Source organism: Diachasma alloeum, unplaced genomic scaffold, assembly GCF_001412515.2.
Source record: "Diachasma alloeum isolate Michigan unplaced genomic scaffold, Dall2.0 Dall_scaffold_00201, whole genome shotgun sequence".
NCBI lineage: Eukaryota > Metazoa > Arthropoda > Insecta > Hymenoptera > Braconidae > Diachasma > Diachasma alloeum.
The window spans coordinates 2,357,211-2,376,297 of record NW_021680366.1 but is presented as its reverse complement, the minus strand read 5'-3'; positions in this window follow the sequence as shown (position 1 = coordinate 2,376,297).

The following is a 19,087-nucleotide window of genomic DNA, read 5'->3' as shown; positions in this document are numbered from 1 at the left end:
CAACTCCACAAAAACCAATTCTAATTTTTATCTAGATTCAGTTCATGAATAAACATAACCGAGATGGAGGAACAGCCCATTTCCCCAAGCGCTCGTGTAAATCAAAGCGCGTTTGCTATACAGACAGATTGTAGTTGTCTCTGTGCACAGAGACTGATGAGAGTGGATCCATGGGCTTTGAATTATTAATATCCACACTAGCCAATCGAGTCCTCCCACTTCACCGACCACACCTGGTCGATATCGGTGGCTCAATGATCCTGTTTGGCTTGCATTCAGACTGTCACTCGTACCAGATGACTACCAGGATACCCGCATGATGCTCGACGATTAAGATTTCAACGTCTTGCTGTGTACCTTATTCATCCTCTCTCGATGTTCAACAATGTTCAACTTATTAAACCGCATTCCCGGGTTATTGACGCTATCATTCATCGGAATCTTATGGAGATATCCATGAGATGCAGATGGGATGATTCAGAAAACACGAAATATCCGTTTTTTTCAATAGAAAATGTTCAATAGAAAATATTATCCAGAAAAAATTCTATAGAATTCGATTTTTCTATTCCACTCATTCGGTCAGGATATTTTCTGTAGAACCTGTTCCACTCAGATTTTCTAAGTACAATTCCGCCCATTGCTCCAGGCCATAGTTGATTCAAAATTATTGAATAATTTAAGAACCTTTCACTGCAGTTAATCATCAATTTCCCCTACCTATTTTTCAAATTACATGTAATCTCCATTTAAAAAACAACTATTAACATAAGAATTGGTAGAATATCCGTAACTGCTAAACTGTATAATTTCCATCAATGTAAACAACAAATTATGATATCCGTTATTGAGTAAATTTTATTTGTTCAATTTTTTAATGAAAAAAGATAAAAATGGAGAGGAAAAAAAGGAAATTTATGTCGAGGAATTCCTGCAGAAAATATCTCAATACACCCAGAAAAATGATTTATTTGAATCAAATTAAGTTTATTTGAACTAAAATTGTTATTCACAATTTTGTTTATTCTAAATAAATGTGTTTTTACGATCAGTAAATCTTTATTCAACTTAAAAGATCATTTACTTGAAATAAATAAATTGCTGTTGAATGTAATTGAATCCATTTTCTTGAAACGAGTAAACAAATTTATTCATTTGTAACAAAAATATTCTCGAAATAAGTAAAACATTTGCTCCGTGTGCCCTCAAGTTTGTGAGACTCCGAATTTTTCACCTCTGAATTATCGCAATTTCTCTCCAGCGCACGTCAAAACCGCATTTTTTCGCATGGCAATCGATGCGAATAAATATCGCCCCTCACGCCGAAAATATCCAGCGAAGAGAGCAAGAAGAGAATGCATTATGGGGCAGTGAGAGAAGCCGGCCCGACCGCGAAGGAACGGGGTATATATGGGGAAAGAATGGGGCGTCGGGTCGGCGCGTGGGCGGCCGCAGGCAGGACGCACGTCCTGACGAGGTAAAAGAGAAGGAGCAGAACAGGCGAAACGCAGTGGAGAAGAGAAATAAAAAAAAGTACATGCCTTTATCGAACGAAGAAGAAGAGGCAGACGAAACAAGAAAGATTCCCCCTCTACGGTGGGTAGATGAAACGTGGGTATAACGTGTGGGAAAGGATGCGAGAAGAGATGCGAGGGCCCGATCTCCTCACACGGTGCGGTTGAGACGGGAAAAAAAGGGGTGAGGGGTGCAGAGTGAAAAGGAGGAGAGGTGAAATGGAAGGGAAAAAAATGACGAGTTTTATATGACGCGGTGGTTTATGGCGGTGGGCTTTATCTGATCGAATTGCCACCGGTGCAGATTTCGCTATAAATTAGACTGAGGTGTAATTAAAAGGGCACCAAGTGTGGCTCACCGTGTGACTCTTGGCCATCGCTCGAGTTACTACCGTAGTCCAGGAGCACTCGAGACTACTTCTTTATCGCTAGTTTATTTCAAGGGGTTTTTTTTAACTTGAATATCACGCTCGAAGTGCTGGGGAATAGTTTACGGCTGCATTGGCCTGATGGGTGGATTGAGAAAATTTATGTGGGCGATTATTTAGTTTCAGATGTTTTGAGAATTATTTGAGGGCGTTTCAGTCTTCTATTATTTTTTCGCTTGGAAGAATTTTGTGAAGACCTGATCTTTTTCGCGTAATGAAGGAAATGATTATCTTTCTTCTCTGTGTAGATAACCGATCTGAATATTTATATTTATTAAACTTATAATAATTATGTAGACTACTCAGTTATCCTCTTGCACTCCTGGGCAATTAATTTTTTTCCAATTCATGTCTATTGAATTGATCACTGTTTGAGATTATAACGAAATCATTTAATAATTCAAGAGTCATTCAGTTACTTTTGTGATGAGTTTCATCCTATTTTCAACATATTTTGCTACAAATTCCATAAAATCTAAGGAACAACAGCACAATAACAGGAAATTCGCTAATGAATCAAATGGAATCTTTTTTTTCAAATCTAGATATTGTTGAACGCTATCAATCGCAATCAACTAAAATTTAATTCGTCCATTAGTTTTTTAATTTTCGAATTATTTCGAAAATCGGTTGTCCCACGATACTAAAAAAATGTTCTGAATTGCTTGAACGGTGGCTTAAAAAATTAGTTTGGACGTCTCTGAATCTCTATTTCCGATATTCTCCTTCATTTCACATCCATTACCGTAATGTAATAATCACCTAAAAATTTTCCTAATTGAAAATCATAAAATTACCCTATTACATCAATTAATTCGCCTAGGGCATAATTAGAAAGGCAATTTGCACAGTGGAACGGAGAGCCCTTGTACATCGCTAATTGTTCGAACAGAAACAATTTAATTATATTACTCCAATTGGAAATATCCTCTCTTAGTTGTCGCGTCGCCAGCAATATCCCTGCAATTTTCAATGTACCCGGCGCACTCAATTACCCCAATAACCATGAATAATTATTAATTACCAGTTAACTCTCCGTTCAGGTGAAATCAATTAAAAAATTAATGCGTCACTCGGTGGTTAATTGAAATCATGAATGCGGATTAATTATTTTTCGGTCAATTCCTTAATTACGGGTGTGAGATGGTGCGAGGAATCCGAAGAACCGCTTTGATGATCGATTTTATCGATAATCTGCCATTGAGTTTTTTTTTATCAACCGGAAATTGAGCATTGACATTGATCATTGAGGAGAGAGACTTGGGGACTAATTTGTCGAATTGGTAAATTGAAATTACAGTCAGACCCACGCAGCGGCCGCCGGGCAGTTGAATAATTAGCGTAAAATTGTGGAGTGAGGCTCCCAGAGAGCTCAATAATCCAATTTTTACGAGTCCAACTTTCCCTCATTTGTTATCGGGGAAGAAAATGTAATGAGAATCTTTCATCAGAATGTCGAGTCCTTTATTTTATCCTCGAGAGAGATAAATAAATATTTCTGCGGATGGAAATGGACACGCCCTTTTGGTTCTCCATGCACTTTTATTTGTGGCGCGGGATCTCCACCCGAGATAACCCCTTATAAACTGGAGCATTTAGTACCGTGCAGAGAGGCAAGGTCTTTTGGACTGTGCAAAGGGGTATCAACGTCGGATCTACACGGGTAGGCCACAAGGATGAGGCGCAAAAGGCGTTTCACAATGAGGTCCGGTTTAACCTTCCACATCTGAATCGTGTGGTAAATCTCACGATTCATTTGGACACGTAGATTACAGCCAAAAGAATAATACCTTCTTTCAAGATTTCAGAGGTCTTACACACAGAAAACTTTATACGTAAATTACGTTTAGGAATTTCCAGTTGAATAATTCCATAATTGGAGTGCGAAATATAGAGAGATTAGAATGGAGCGACTAGGCGCACAAAGTGTCCTATGCCACCTAAATCTATCAAGATCTATTGTAGCGGCCGCTTGATCAAGACTTTTTGAATGGTTAGATCATCACCATTCTCCCCGGCCGGGAATCGAACCCGAAACCTCTCGCATGTGAGGCAACCCTCTTACTTTTTTTTTTTTTTTTTTACTTCGTTTTTATTTTGAGTCCAACAATATTTACATATATACAGTATTTACATATATCAAAAACCAGTCTTGAAAAAAATTATAATGAGAGATATTTTGTTTGGTACATAAACTTTGGTCAAGTATTATTGACTCTCGAGCTTAATCAGTATTTTGTAGAACATATTATGTGTGTGTAGCAGTGTATCATTTTGTAGTTATAATTTTTCGAATTATTTTCATATTTAGGAGTTTATGTGCTTAAAAAAAAAAAAGAGCAAAGGGTTGCTTTATATGAACGTGGAGAAAGAAAAAAAAAGCACTTCAGTTATCCGCAGGGGTTGTTATTTTTCATTTAGGCAACCCTCTTACCCACTGCGCCAGGTCGTCGGGTTGGTGCGAAATATATGTTCGTTATACATTTCCACATGCATTGCGACCGTTTCGGTAGCAGAAAAATATCTTCATCAGTTATTATTGGCTATTTGAGACATTCAAAAGTCTCATTTTGAGATCAGTGTGCGAAAAAAAATTTTTTGAGCACATCTGTGTTGAATAAAAAAGGTCTGGTAATTATCAAGCTATACATGTTTAGAAATAATTTGAAAAAATCTGAAAATCGACGGAAAAATCCTTTCAACACTCATTTTTCAGCATAACATAATTGAACAAATGCTTGATTGTGTATCCATCCCTCTCAATTATGACTCATTCAACGTTCGCCCGAGCCTGTGCCCTCTGCAGTGGAATGGTATCAAGAAATAAGCCATAAAAATATCACCTCAACAACCACTTACCTCGAAATATGCCTGGTAAAATTTTGCATTCCACCTTGGCCATCATTTTCTCCTTATAAATGCTGTAGGATGCTCCACGATTAAGTTGTATCAAAATCCACGATTGAGTGCTTCGTGCAACGCAGCCATAAACGTCCACCGAGAGTGGTGTTCCGCCATAATCTATATGGCTTCACCCCAGCACTAACATTCATTGGAACAAAAAGTTTCCCCTTGAGAAGAAACAAAAAACAACTCCCCAAACTGAGAGGCCGCGTAGGTGTTTTACCAGATATTACGCCCGGAGATGGATACCTTTGGAAAGACTTCAAGAGTAGAGCCAAAACGTCTGATGATGAGTGAACGTTAGCGGAGGGTGAAAAATCATCCGCTTAATGTCAGGATTCTCACAGTGATGAGACCCTTAGTTGATCGAATTGTTTTTTTATTATTCATGTTTGAAAATGCTGTATGTTCAAATGAAACAATTTCCATCTTGGTTGTTCACTGAAAAAAAGATATCTGTGAATCAAAAATTGATTTTCATAATGGAAAGTGAATCCCTCAAACGAAAAGTCACTTTTCGGTTACTGCACTGTTAAAAAATTTTAACTGAATTTTTTTGATTTTAGCCTTGGAATATCAAACAAGTTACAGTTTTACTGAGATTTAAGGGGATTTTGTCATTGAAAATTGTAAATTTCAATTGCATTATTCCACAAAAATTAATGGGAATGCGGAAAAAATCAGGCAAAAATGTCCGTGAATGTTTATTTCCTTGAAATTTAAGGGAAATTTCAACAAGTCGTTCCGTAATCTTTCCCCAACGATTGAGAAATTTTACGGAACGGAACGTAGAAATAACCAGCTTCATAAAAATTGTTGAACGTTCAAGAATTTTTGATTTTGGAGGCACAATAAGTCGGCAAATTTCTGTAAAATTTTACTTCTTCGGGAAAAATTACGTGACAATTTCGTACTTTGTTCGGTGATGAACCTGAAAATTCACTGAACGTTTCAGATTTCTTCTCTTCCATTCCTATAAAAATTTCCGGAAAACGATTCCCCATTGCGGATTACGTGAATTGTTCCGTAATTTTTACTGAATATTTCTCTCCGTGCAAAAATCTGTAAAGGAAAAGGGGCTTTGCACGTGTTTCAAAAAACTATTTTATTGGGGAGGGTCTAAAAATTCGTACCCCTCTCCCAGAAAGAGTTGAACTGAGCTGATGAGAGAGGGGTCTTGATCCGCTGCAACTGATACGGCTCCATCCGGGTACCAAGAGGAGCAGAATCATAATTTTATTTTCCCCGTGTTAGATCGGCCCCATTCCCCTCCTCGGCGGGCCCAATGGAGGTGTGATAAATGCAATTATTTACGGCCGATTAAGAGCACTTCCATAGTGGGTGAATGAAGGAGAAGCCTGCTGCGGGCAGTACAGAGGAGAAGCATATGTACTGAAAACCGATCGCAGCCGCTGATCGAGACAAACACCGAAGGAGGGCATATTACAACGCTTGAGAAATGGCGAGGAGAGGCAAGGTTCGAATTTTAAAATGGATTATCAGGTCCATTCGCCATCTACTTCGTGGTCTCATTGCGAAATCTGCACACGCCTCCACATCCACCCGCAGCGTCTTTCAAACCATCCAGTCGTCCAACTATTCCTCGATAACTCCACAAGTTGATGCAGTCAAGCAAGTAAAATTAGTAACATTGTTCACAACTAAAACGTCAGTTACAACTGCAGTCACGTAAGTTGCAGGGAGTCTACGTGGAATTGAGAATTGAGATTTGAACTGTAAGGAATAATGGAGGACGTTTAAGGTGGTGCTGTGGAAATGATACACTGAAAATTGCAGTTTCACTAATATTCGTCTGATGAAAATTTTAAGTTTTTATTTTCCGCATTTTAGAGCACTTAAGGGGGGCTTTTTCCTCGGGGGTTTTTAATTTTCATTTTTTCAGTTTTTGTTTTTTGGTTTTTTAAATTTTAAATAGGTCAATTGACAACTTTTTTGTCGGGGGCTTTCAATTTTCCAGTTTTCAGTTTTTTTATCCTTTCCTACATAATTTAATTCTTCGATTACTCTCAAGGGATTATCCTCAATTGAATTCTCAATGAAATTTCGATGCTACCAATCCCTTTTCATTTTTGTTCGCTAGGGAATTACGGTTTAATCTCGTCACCTTCATCGAATCATTTTTTAATGCACTGTTAAAAAAAGGGCGTCGTAGTTCGATGCCTCGAAGTGTTTCCAATAAATATTTTAAATTACAATTGGGATCATTTAAACAATTATTCTTTCATTTATCGTCGAATGGTCTGACAATAGCATTTTCGAACCCCTGAGGCCAAAATTAATTATTCTGACATAAAAAATAGAAAATTTCCGATTTGACCAATACAGTGCTTTCATTCGGAACTAATAATTGAGATATTACCGGAAATTTTAAATTTTTTAGGTCAAATAAAATGGGAAGGCGCGAGGGCTCAAATAAATTTTCTCTATACTTCTTTGTTTCAAGAATTTGGTATTGCGTAAACACCTGGAGTAGTAGTGGAAACTAAAAATTATTGTAGACAAGAAATAAATATCTATAAAACTTGTCTGAATATTTCCTCCATGATAACTTTACAAAACGAATGTTCCCCACGCCCTATCAGTGACAGTATAGAATATCAGATTACACTGTTAGAAAAAAAATGAAATTTCATTTCATTTACAAAAGATGTGTGAAATTCAGACATTTGTTTTTCGCTGTGTTGTCATAAATGAATTATCCTCACCTCTGGGACGAGTACAAAATCTCTTGAATTTTTTGGCTCTTACTATTAATATTAACTTTTTCAATGTTCCACATGATAATTAATCGGCTCCAAGTGAAATAAACAATATCAGACTAAAAATAAAACATTATATTTTCATTTAATCTCCTCACCGCGTTCGGATAAATCACAAAGAGCGACGAAGCGATTTTATAACGCCTGCAACATAACTGCATATCCCCGATCTGATGTTGCACCGGTGCATAAGAGCCACACTCCAGCGCATCCTCTATCGCACTAGGCCATTCTGCCATCCTATTATTACCCATAGGACTGGTCTCCCACGCCTGTGGGTAACCTGATCGGGGTTAATCTGACCCTGACCCCCACTTGGCCAGCCACCTGCACGCGACCCAACCTATTTAAAGCTAGCGTGCTTTCCCACCATGCTATAACTATTATTTTTATCTCATTTATTCTATTTTCGCATCATTTGAAAATAGGGGAATTTTATCTTGTATTATTATCCGCATGTCGCTGGGAACAGGTGGCAGTTATGATAGAGGGTCAGGAGGTTAGGAGATGATATGTGATGTCAGGTGATGATAGAATTGGGTATGAATATTATTTACTTCAAATAAATTAGTCATTTCAAACAAAATTTTTATTAAATTAAAGGAAACGATTTATTTATTGCAAAGAAATCATTTATTTAATTCAAATAATTAAAGAAAATTATTTATTCATTTCAAGTAAAGATTTGTTGATAATAAAAAAATATTTATTTATTATAAACAGAACCGCAAATGAAAAATAATTTTCAATTTAAATAAAAACTCTCTTGTGTTATTTAAATAAACTTATTTATTTGATTTAAGTCAATTTTATTTCACTGAAATAAATCATTTCTCTGGCTGTGTCTTAGAATCTAAGACTTAGTTCATGAAAATTGCACTTTATGAATTCTTTCATATCACAAGACGAATATTTTCATTTAAGAAAATAGCGTGCGCTGTTGATGTTGTAAATAATTAATTCCATTTTTGAACAATCAAAATTTCAACTTCAGCTTCTTCTCTGGTTCCACAGGATGTAAAAGACATACAAATTATTCTTCAATATCAATTTCAATAATCGATCTATGAATAACAGATTTTCACAAAATTTTCGCAAAAATTTGGTACATCGAGTGCTGTTCAAAATTAGTTTTGCCACTATTTTTGTAAAATTGAATGGGCAACCGTACTTTCCACCGAGTGGAAAAGGTCGAGCAGAAGGAAAGTGAGGAGGGATGGAAGGAGGCAATAAATTTGTATTTCCTCTCTTCAGCATCGCGAAAAGACTCGAGGAGTGGAGAAACCCCTCTGTACGCGACTGGTACACGCCCGAAGAAATCTATGTGGCGCGAGAGTTTTTTTTTTAATAATCGCAATCGTCGGGGCGAAAAACTGCCGGTACGTGGCTGTAGGCCAATTTTTGCCTGAATTCAAACGACGATACGAAAAAGTCCAGAGCCAAATGACTTCCATGGATATTACCCTCTGTGAATTTTAATTAAATGGCTTCGCATGATATTATAATTTATCCACCTCTCATTTTTTTTCCGACGTTGTTACCCTCATTTTTGTCTGTGTTTTTAAATTCCTCATATTTGCAGAGGCTCCTTGAGGCTTGGATTAAAAGCATTCAATTAAATTGAAACAGGGAGAACAAATTTGTAGTTTCGTAGAAACTCGTTGCGCACCGGTTTAATTAAAGTCTTTGAGTCCTTTGATACACCCGTATGGTGAATCACCAGCGATTTGTATCGCATGACAGATCATTATTCATTTTTCGCTCTGCGGTCAGAGGAATTGGTATTGAAAAATGATGCCCTATATATCGACCACCGTCCGCAGAAAAAAAGACCGAATGAAATGGACAAAAAAAAGAAAATGAAGACGCTGATTGCAGTCGAATGAATAGAAACTAATCAGCAATTTTTTTCGCTAGCGCCGCCCCAATATTTTAATTCGAAATAATGCTCATGCTTTTATTTTAGAAAAGATTCAAAAATTGATTCAGTAAAAATTACGGAACAATTCACGTAATTCACAATGGGGAAGCGTTTTCCGGCAATTTTTATAGGAATGGAAGAGAAGAAATCTGAAACGTTCAGCGAATTTTCAGGTTCATCACCGAACAAAGTACGAAATTGTCACGTAATTTTTTCCGAAGAAGTAAAATCTTGCAGAAACTTGCCGACTTATTATGCCTCCAAAATCAAAAATTCTTGAACGTTCGACAATTTTTATGAAGCTGGTGAGTTATTTCTACGTTCCGTTCCGTAAAATTTCTCAATCGTTGGGGAAAAATTACGGAACGACTTGTTGTCCCCACAGCGATTCGTATAATTTCAGTTCTTACTCACACTTTTTATTGAATTTTACTTCGCTCGCCGATTACGTTTCGAAGCGTAATTTTTTCTTTTTTTCTGGTAATTTTTATTGAATTTTTCTCTCCGTGTCCTCGCAGAATGATGAATGACACATGTCGATTTGTTCTTCTCATTCACTGCCCATGAATTTATCACTCAGCGATGAAATCCACTCCTCAAAGTTGACGAATTAATTCCCCCCGAAATATAAAAATAACAATGTTATTGTATTTCGTTTCACGACCCCTTTATTTTCGAATTTTCTATGCATCTCAATGTCTTCGTGAATGACAAAATTATCGTAAACTGAATAAACTACCGCTGCAACATGTGTTCCAACCGCTTATGAATACCCCTCAGGTGTTAAACGCTCGATTGGCTGATGATGCACGTGTACTCTAGCCGGAAGCGGAAGTGCTCTCCGGGAAATGCTGGAATACAAGTGTCTAAACTCCAATCATCCGCATGTGAACGCACGAGACACTTGCCCTAACCGATGATGACACTTGTTTCGATAGAAAATAAATACTGCAATCGTGCATCTTGTATTTTTTGAAGTTGAAAGATGATTACGATAGCTATATTTGTTGATTTTATTTTTATAATGATTATTGAAAATTTCGAATTTCCCTGAAAGTGAGCTATCCGATGGTTTCTTCAAGCGTGATGTTTCAAATTCATTCAAATATGTGTAAATAAAATTTTTCCATCAACATTTTATCGAAGGGCTGAGGGGAGGGATTTTTTTTTATTTATAGCATTCAAACCTGTTGGTTTATTCTGCTTAAAAAAAAATTACATCGTATTCAGGTCCATGCAGTATCATATAGTATATTCTTAATTTTTAGATAATTTATTTGCGTCTTAAATACTCAGTCCAGAGGAGGCTAAAAAAGCGTCTATAAGTAGTAATGTTTTTCTGTTGAGGAGGAGAGAGAAAGGGATAATAAGAGATAATAATGATAATAAGGGATAATAATGATGATGATAGCATTCAGCTAAGTTGAAAATCTGACAAAATTAGTTTTAAAAAATCTTATTCAATTTCATAAAATGAAATAAACAATAAATTACACATGATGGAAGGTACTAATGTGCAAAAGAATCTTTTGCATTGTCAATTTATCAGTAAAAATTACTATATGCAATACAAAAGCAATTTCCCCACTTGATCGATAAAAATTATTGTTCCTATTGTTCTATATTCCTATTGTTCTATAAAAGTGTATCATGAGTCATCGTTTCCTCATTTCTATCCCGAAATTTAGTAAACATTAATAAATGATGATCAAATTTCATTCTACATTAGAGAAATTTTATCCTGACGCATAATAAATTTTACACTTCCAGTCCAATAATTTTCATGCAGATAACGAAAATTCTAGAACGATTAGTAAATTTTACTTTACCGGCACGGTAATTTTTACTTTTACCAGGATAAAAGTTCTCTAACGTAGGATGAAATTCACCGCCCAGACGATGAAAGCATTTTGCCAAAAACTAACATACGGGATAACGACGCTGCGAGGCTCCCCCATCACTCCTGACGGAATAACCCCACGTGAAAGAGGAAACACTATCTAATGAAATGCGTTTGCATGACCCAGAGCTGTTAGCCCCGCAGAATCCATAAATACTTGATGATCGTCTTCCCCGCTTGTTCGAGTGCACGAAGGCGGAGAATTAAGAACCTGACGCTCCACTCGGAATTTCGAATAAACGTGAAAGGATTGATTCAGCCCTTTCACAAGCCCAAGTCATTAAAGTGAATTCACCTCTGTCTCTTATATCCCCCTTTATTTTCATTTTATTCCACTTCTCGCTGCAACTGACTTTCACAGCCCAACCTTTTTCCTAATTCAACGCTGCAGTCTCCAGGGGCTCACACCTCCCGATAAATCGCACTCAATCCAATTCCAATTTCCCTGATGCTGTTCATCCCCGGTTCTGGATTAATTCATGCAGCTGAACAATCTTTCCTCGAACAATCAAATCTTCAATTTTATTCTCGCTGTTTCGCGTTCATTGGGAGGGGGAAGTGTTAAAAGGAACGTTTATAGATACGTTATCGAATTTCTAATTAAAGTAACACCTTCCAGGCAATGAATGGGTCTTTTTTATTTAATTTTGTTTTCCTTTGGACGCATTAAAGATCAATTGGCCTTCGGGGGGAGATTCTTATCGGGTGTTGAACCATAATGCATTGGGCTGAGAATACACATTGATTAATGATTTTTTTTTCATCCGCAAATATTTATTACTCTTCGCCATTAGTCATGCTTGAGGAGGGAGAGTGATGAAATCGGATGAAAATCGATCGTTCCACGTTCTTCTCGGTCTTTACGAGCTCCATTAGTTCTTGCTTCTTTATCGCGAAATATTCATTCTCGTTAATTGAACAAGAATATAAAATTTCGGGAATTTTTGATATGAGAGTAAATTGGAACGAATCAAGGTTTTACGCGATTTTAGGAGATGATGTTAATAAATATCAATCCTTTAAGGAGATTTGACGTTAATTTTTACTCGGTAAGGGGTGGAGTGGGGAATTGAGTGCTTTGCGCCAGTTTATTACTGGCTGTAAATAAATAATTACATTTCTTACGTGCAGAGGCTGCTCAAGGGATGTCGCGTTTCTCAGGAGTTCCCTTTTAATGGTCGACTCTCTTGTTCAACTCTGAGGAATTAAACAAACAAGGTGTTGGGAAATTTCATCATGACGAATTTATTATACTGCACTGAGAGAAAAAATGAACTCTGTGGAAATTATATGGTCGAATTAAATGGTGAACACACTGAAAAATCTGAAGGTTAAGTACGTCTTTGAAATGATAATTCACGTTTTCAAAAACGTAATTTACGATTTTCTCAAGCGGGTAAATTACGCTTTTGAGATCGTAAATTGCGGTCAGAATAACGTGAATTACGATTTTAAGAACGTGAATTACGATTCTCAAAATTGGAAATCAATTCGGTTTGGAAAGCACACATGAAAATCACAATCTACTGATTTTTTCCTACAAAATATCTTCTCTTGAATACTTCTATTTACAAAAATGCGCAAGGAAGCTCACTTTATCTATCGGTAATGTTCGCTTTTTTCAATGAAGTAATTAATTGAAAGTACTGAAATTAACTCGTAAAAGCACAAGATCCAAGTGATTGCACATTTTAAAACTTGAGACACAAATAAAATTACAAAATATTAAATGTCAATTTACCGCCATTCTCATAATTTCCCTTTCGAGTTTTCGTGATAATTCACGACTCACCGTGGACCGCCAGAAAGTGGAGAAGGGCTCGTAAAAACCGTTGGGAAGGGAATATACTTGTTTATATTTTGTCTGAAAAAAATTCATCATTATCAATTTTCGGAAGAAGTGAAGTCAATAAAAAATGCCGACGCCAATAGCCCCCGGTGCGAAAGAGATCGTGATGGATCTGCGGAATGTTTGAGGCTCAAGTGGCGGCTGTTTATGCGATAGTGAGTCTCTCTCTTTTCCTCAACCCAAGTTGAACTGCACGCAAGCATCTCAGTGAGATAATCAGCCCAGTGTTGCTTATAATACGTGTGTGTTGGGGGCGTAAGAGTAACGCATTGACTGAAATATTTAACGAGAAGGTAATTTGTACGGGAATGAGCACCTGAGGCGTAAGCAGCAACGCCATATACTCACAATCATGAGAAACCTCAAATAATCCCCCCTCCGCCGCCCACTCTTTCATCTCCAGTCCACAGATTATTTCGGCGATCTTTCCTCCGAAAATTGAACATTGTGCTTACGCTGAAATTATCAAGTTATTTACTTTATTTTAGGCTGTTAGCTCTCTCCCATATCGCTCTGGTAATCGCATCTCCACACAAGTGTCCACCACCTGCGGTGGAAAATTTATCGTGGCACTGATCTTGCGCCAACACCTCCTTGTCCAAGGCCAAGTAGAGTGTAAGCGCTTTATCGCACGTCGACCATCATCATACACCACGTGTGTTTTCGCCCCATAACTCTTGGTGTGGATGAACCTACGGGTGTGTATCGAATGATGCGCATCTGAATATCTACACGGAGAAAAAAGTTGGAGAACAATTACCGAACAAGTACTTTGGATATTTTTTCTTCACACGGAGAGAAATTTTTGATAAAAATTATCATACCGCTCTATAAAAGTGTATCATGAGTCATCGTTTCCTCATTTCCATCCCGAAATTTAGTAAAAATTAATATTGATGATCAAATTTTATTCTACGTTAGAGAAATTTTATTCTGATAAAAATATAAATTACCTTGCCGGTAGAGTAAAAATTACTGTACCGGTAGGGTAAAATTTATTATGCGTCAGGATAAAATTTCTCTAACGTAGAATAAAATTTGATCATCAATATTAATTTTTACTAAATTTCGGGATGGAAATGAGGAAACGATAACTCATGATACACTTTTATGGAACGGTAGGATAATTTTTATCAAAAATTTCTCTACGTGCAGTGAAATATATTCATTTGAGCCTCCCTTTGCAGGTCTGAATTTCAATCTCGATATTGACCCGTTAGAAAACATTGAAAAAACCTAAAAAAAAATAGAAAGTTTACTTTTGAAGAAAATCTAATGAAATAATTGGAAAATGGCAATTTTTGAAAATTGCGAACATTTTCTGTAAATAATTTATAAACAATCAACTCTCCGCCATAAAAAAACGAGGTCTCCGAATGTTTAAATATTTTCAATTATTATAAATTACTATTACAAATTATAAATGAAGAAATGCACAAATGAACATTTTGCGGTCTAACGGCTCATGTGTTATGGAGAATACTTAAACGGATGAATTATAAAAAAATGAATTCGATGCAGATTTCCTACTCACCTAGGAAGTAATACACGAATGGATTATCGACGAGACAATGACCGGAACTTGTCGACAGCGGAAGGGCATCCTCGGAGCCCACACAACTACGTGACGGAGAGTCTTTCATTCGTAATGAATGTCATTTTATAGGTATGATTATTCCCCCAATCACAATCGCGGCCAATGAGAGGGTGGCATTTGGTATCACCTGGTACAATACACGTGGACATTAAATGCCGCCGTCCGCTGGTCAAGATTCTCATGGGGGGAATAATTTGGCAAATACACCCCTAGCTTCAAACTCAAGCGGGTATTTCCCTCAAGCTTTTCTGCAAGCAAATAAGCAGAAAGTTCGCAAAAGTTGACACTCTGTTTTGTTTGGAACGAAGCTGTCGAGAAATACCCGATCATTTTGAAACTCTCGGGGTATTACTACTAAATGTCTGCACTTTGCAAGATTCTTCCTCTCTTCCAATTTTTGTTCCTTCTTAACACATCAAGATGGGTTTCCCTTGACGAATATTCTGTACCCATAATTTACAATTCTCTGTAATTTATTAATTAGAAAATACAGCAACTATTAGTCCCCGAAAAAGGCAAGACGGATATATTCGTCGGATATATTAGTGCTACGGGTGTCATTTCAAAACCGTACAATGGGCACACGCTGCCGGATCCACGGGCTGGTCTCGCTAATTGAATGTCAAATAGAGTCAGGAGGGTTAGTGAGAGTTATGAGCGTCACTCGCCTTCAACGAGGCCCTCAAACTCTCTCGTGTCTCCTTGTGCTTGAATTTATAGTCCAACGACGTAGTTCTCTATTTCAAACCCACATCGCCGTATCCTCGAAACATAACCAAAAATAATTTCATGATATTTTAACATCAATTTCCTCCACTTCCCTCCCAATTGTCACTCCCCAAAAACTCGTTAACGCGCCTGTTCCGCTGCAGAATGGAAGGTGGAACTGTAGAATATGAGGTTTCGTTACGCTGGGAAAATAAATTTCCAATATCTGTAACTCCTACACTGTTATAAATTTTCGTCTGATTTTTCCGTGTCAAATTCACGAAATCAATAAAATACTTGATTTTTCAGTTCAATTATTCTGTGAAAGTTCAGAAAAATCAGGAGAATTCAGGGAAAAATTGAAAATTCATGTCATTTTCTTTCTGAATATTCATATATAAATTTCCGTGAATTCTAAATCCGATTCAATGCCACTCTTATGAGATTTACTATAATATCTTCCTCGTAATTTCAAAAAAATTTTAACAGAGTTTTTTGCTGTAGAATAATGTGAATTTAAGAAACACATTTCATTACCAGTCACAGTGATCTTACGCAGTGGGTAGAATTCATCTCCAGAGGTAAAAAACGAAGAAATTAGTCCAAAGAAAATCCAAACTGTCGTCTCCACACGACAACTTAATTGCATGAGCGCAAATTCGCTTTGCACGGTGTTGGGACCACATAATTACTATGATCTTGAGACTTCACGGTGCTCCAATTTCTGACGTTAAAAAGGATAGGGAGAGGGGCTAAGAGAGGAAGAGCGAGTGAGACCAAAACGGGGAGACGAGATTTTCAAGTGTATGCAACAAACGCCTTCAAAGCCACCAATCTTCGAGTCATATAAACCAAGAGACTTTCACCCTGCCATGCACATATTTACCGAGTCAAGAGGCACAAAAAAGGTAGCATTTAACTTCAGGACTTTTAACATCAAACGTATAAACACATCTTGGTTTACGAAAAATTATATCGCAGGTGGGGAGAGAATTGGAGTTGGTTTCGCCGAGCCACATGTCATTTACAGTCCAGCAGTCATTTTTTAACTGCAGGGACGGAAAGGCTTGATGTATGTTGAAAACTCTGTGGTTTTTTCTTATATTATTGCATTTTTTAATTAAGAGCTCATCTTTTTTGTTTTTTCACGCATTGGTTATTGTTGAAGCAAATGATAATTGAGTTGAAGTTTCAAATACAGGTTCAATGCATTGCATAAACTCATAAAAATAATTGAAGTCTAGTTCGCTTCACGATTAACTGTCGTGTAGTAAAATTTTCTACGATTTTTTCGGTAATTTTTATCTAATTTTTCTCTTCATGCAGAAATTTAGGGGGACAAAAGGCATGGGAATACGGAATTTTAGACGTGAGAATTGAGAATAAACCTCTGGATTTTTCAGACGAAAAAAATTTTTATGTCCTTTCCGGACACAAGTTATATCGAGTTCGAAGGAAAACAATAACACTTTAGCCTTCTCTCAAACTGACGCTGTTAAAAATTTTTGTCTGAAATTTCCGATACACTTTTTGGAAACTTTTATCGAATTTAATTACCACTGAAATTTGAAGGAATTTCGTCATTGAAAATTCAGAATTTCGCGGAAAAAACAAAAAAAACTGTAAAATAGTAGGACAGTGACACTGAATGCGATTTAGGGGGGAAAAAATCCTGAAATTCCGGATTTCACTGAAAATCCAATGTAATTTGGCACTGAATATTCATGTGAGATTGAAAATTCAAATAAATGATGAAATTCTTGTCTTTATACTGCTTAAAATTCTAGAATTTTACTGAATTTTCTGTGAAACCTGAAATTTCACGATTTTTTCCCCTAAATCGCATTCATTGTCACTGCCCGGACAATTAGTGATCAACTGTCCATGAAATTTCATTTTTCCAACGATGTGCCATGACTTGATCAAATGATGCGATTTTCTCAACTGAGGAAATTATTTTCGTCATCCTATCGATTTTTCTCCCCGTGTAACTAAACCAATAAACGATCAAGACTTGAACTTCTTCTATTTTCGACGCGCAACCTGAACGATCCGAATGATGACCCTCAAGAAGAGAAGAATGAGATTAGTAGATTCGATTTATCAACTCGCCACTTAAAATGGTAGCCGGCTGCCCACTAGGCCAACGTTGGTGTGGAATGAGGTGCACCGGTGTTATTCCAACTCATGGGTGGGAGGGAGGTGTGCCTTCAACATCTTCTCACTCTGCCATTTAAGTGACGATAAAAGTGAGGTTTTATTCGCGCACTCAAACCCAGTGAATGGCAGAGGGCATCGTCTTTTATTTCCTCGTTATACACGTGCCAGAACACTTCACCATGTTGCTGAATTGGAATCAAGCACATTCCGCAGCGACGAGGTTGACGATCAGGTTAAAAATACACTATTGATCTGTTGTTTTCCTGTTTGTGGTCGAGATGATGCGCCACTCAGGCATTAGTCTGTTGCATAATGGGGCAATCTCTAATTTCTTAGGTAATTTTTCTCAATTGTCATGAATCTGAAACTAGCAGAATATTTTCAGCTTCATTCAATCGTCCCCTGACTTCGTACATTCAGTTTACTGTGCACCAATAATTCAGATGAATTATCCAATTTTGTTTTGAAAAAAAACAGAAAATGAGGAAATGATGGAAATTGTTAATTGAAACGACGGTTCACTAATTCACAAAAACTTCCGGCAGCTTCATTTTTTTTTACAATTCATCATTCCGTTCATTCGACTGAATATAAACAAATTAAAATCTTCTGGATTGAATCTAATAATTGAAATACATCTCCAGCCATCTCTTCCAGAATCCGCCGCAGCGAAAACAATACCATGTGTCACAAAAAATTTGTCAAAGCCAACTCAACATAACCTCCCCATGACGATAGAAGCGCTCTAACTCCCCTTCCCCAGAACATCTCCAAGGATGCCAAGCAAAAGAGACACGGAAAGATATGTCGCCGGCCCAGAGCTGTCTCCCTGTCCCCCGACCGACTCCTCCCACATTTCAGGGGAGCTCCTGAGACTGAGGCTTGCCTGGCGTAGTGGCTGTCAGAGGTTCTCCTCGCAGGATCCTCCACCCCCTGCAACTGTCGCAATTCTGATTCAGTTGACGTCAACGATGCTCGGATAAATTTCGCATATTATATCTCTTCCCGCGTTCTTTTGTCTCTCATTTTTTCCCCAACGAAAAATATCAAGACGAGCCAGAGTCGACGGCCCGGAAAGACACATTCGTTTTTCGAATCCGTCTGCCAAATGCGTCTCCGAAATTCCCCTCAATGCTCCATGCATTCCCCGGCCCTAGGCTCTCCCCCTCATTTGAATAAGACAAATGAAGACATTCTGCGAGAGAATGACGATTGCCGGATGATGGCGATAGCCAAACCCACGCATTATCGCGCGTGTGTCCCTGAACATCGCCACAGCGGACTATTACGAAGCCTCCACCAGGCCGATTGATTGAAATCGTTACG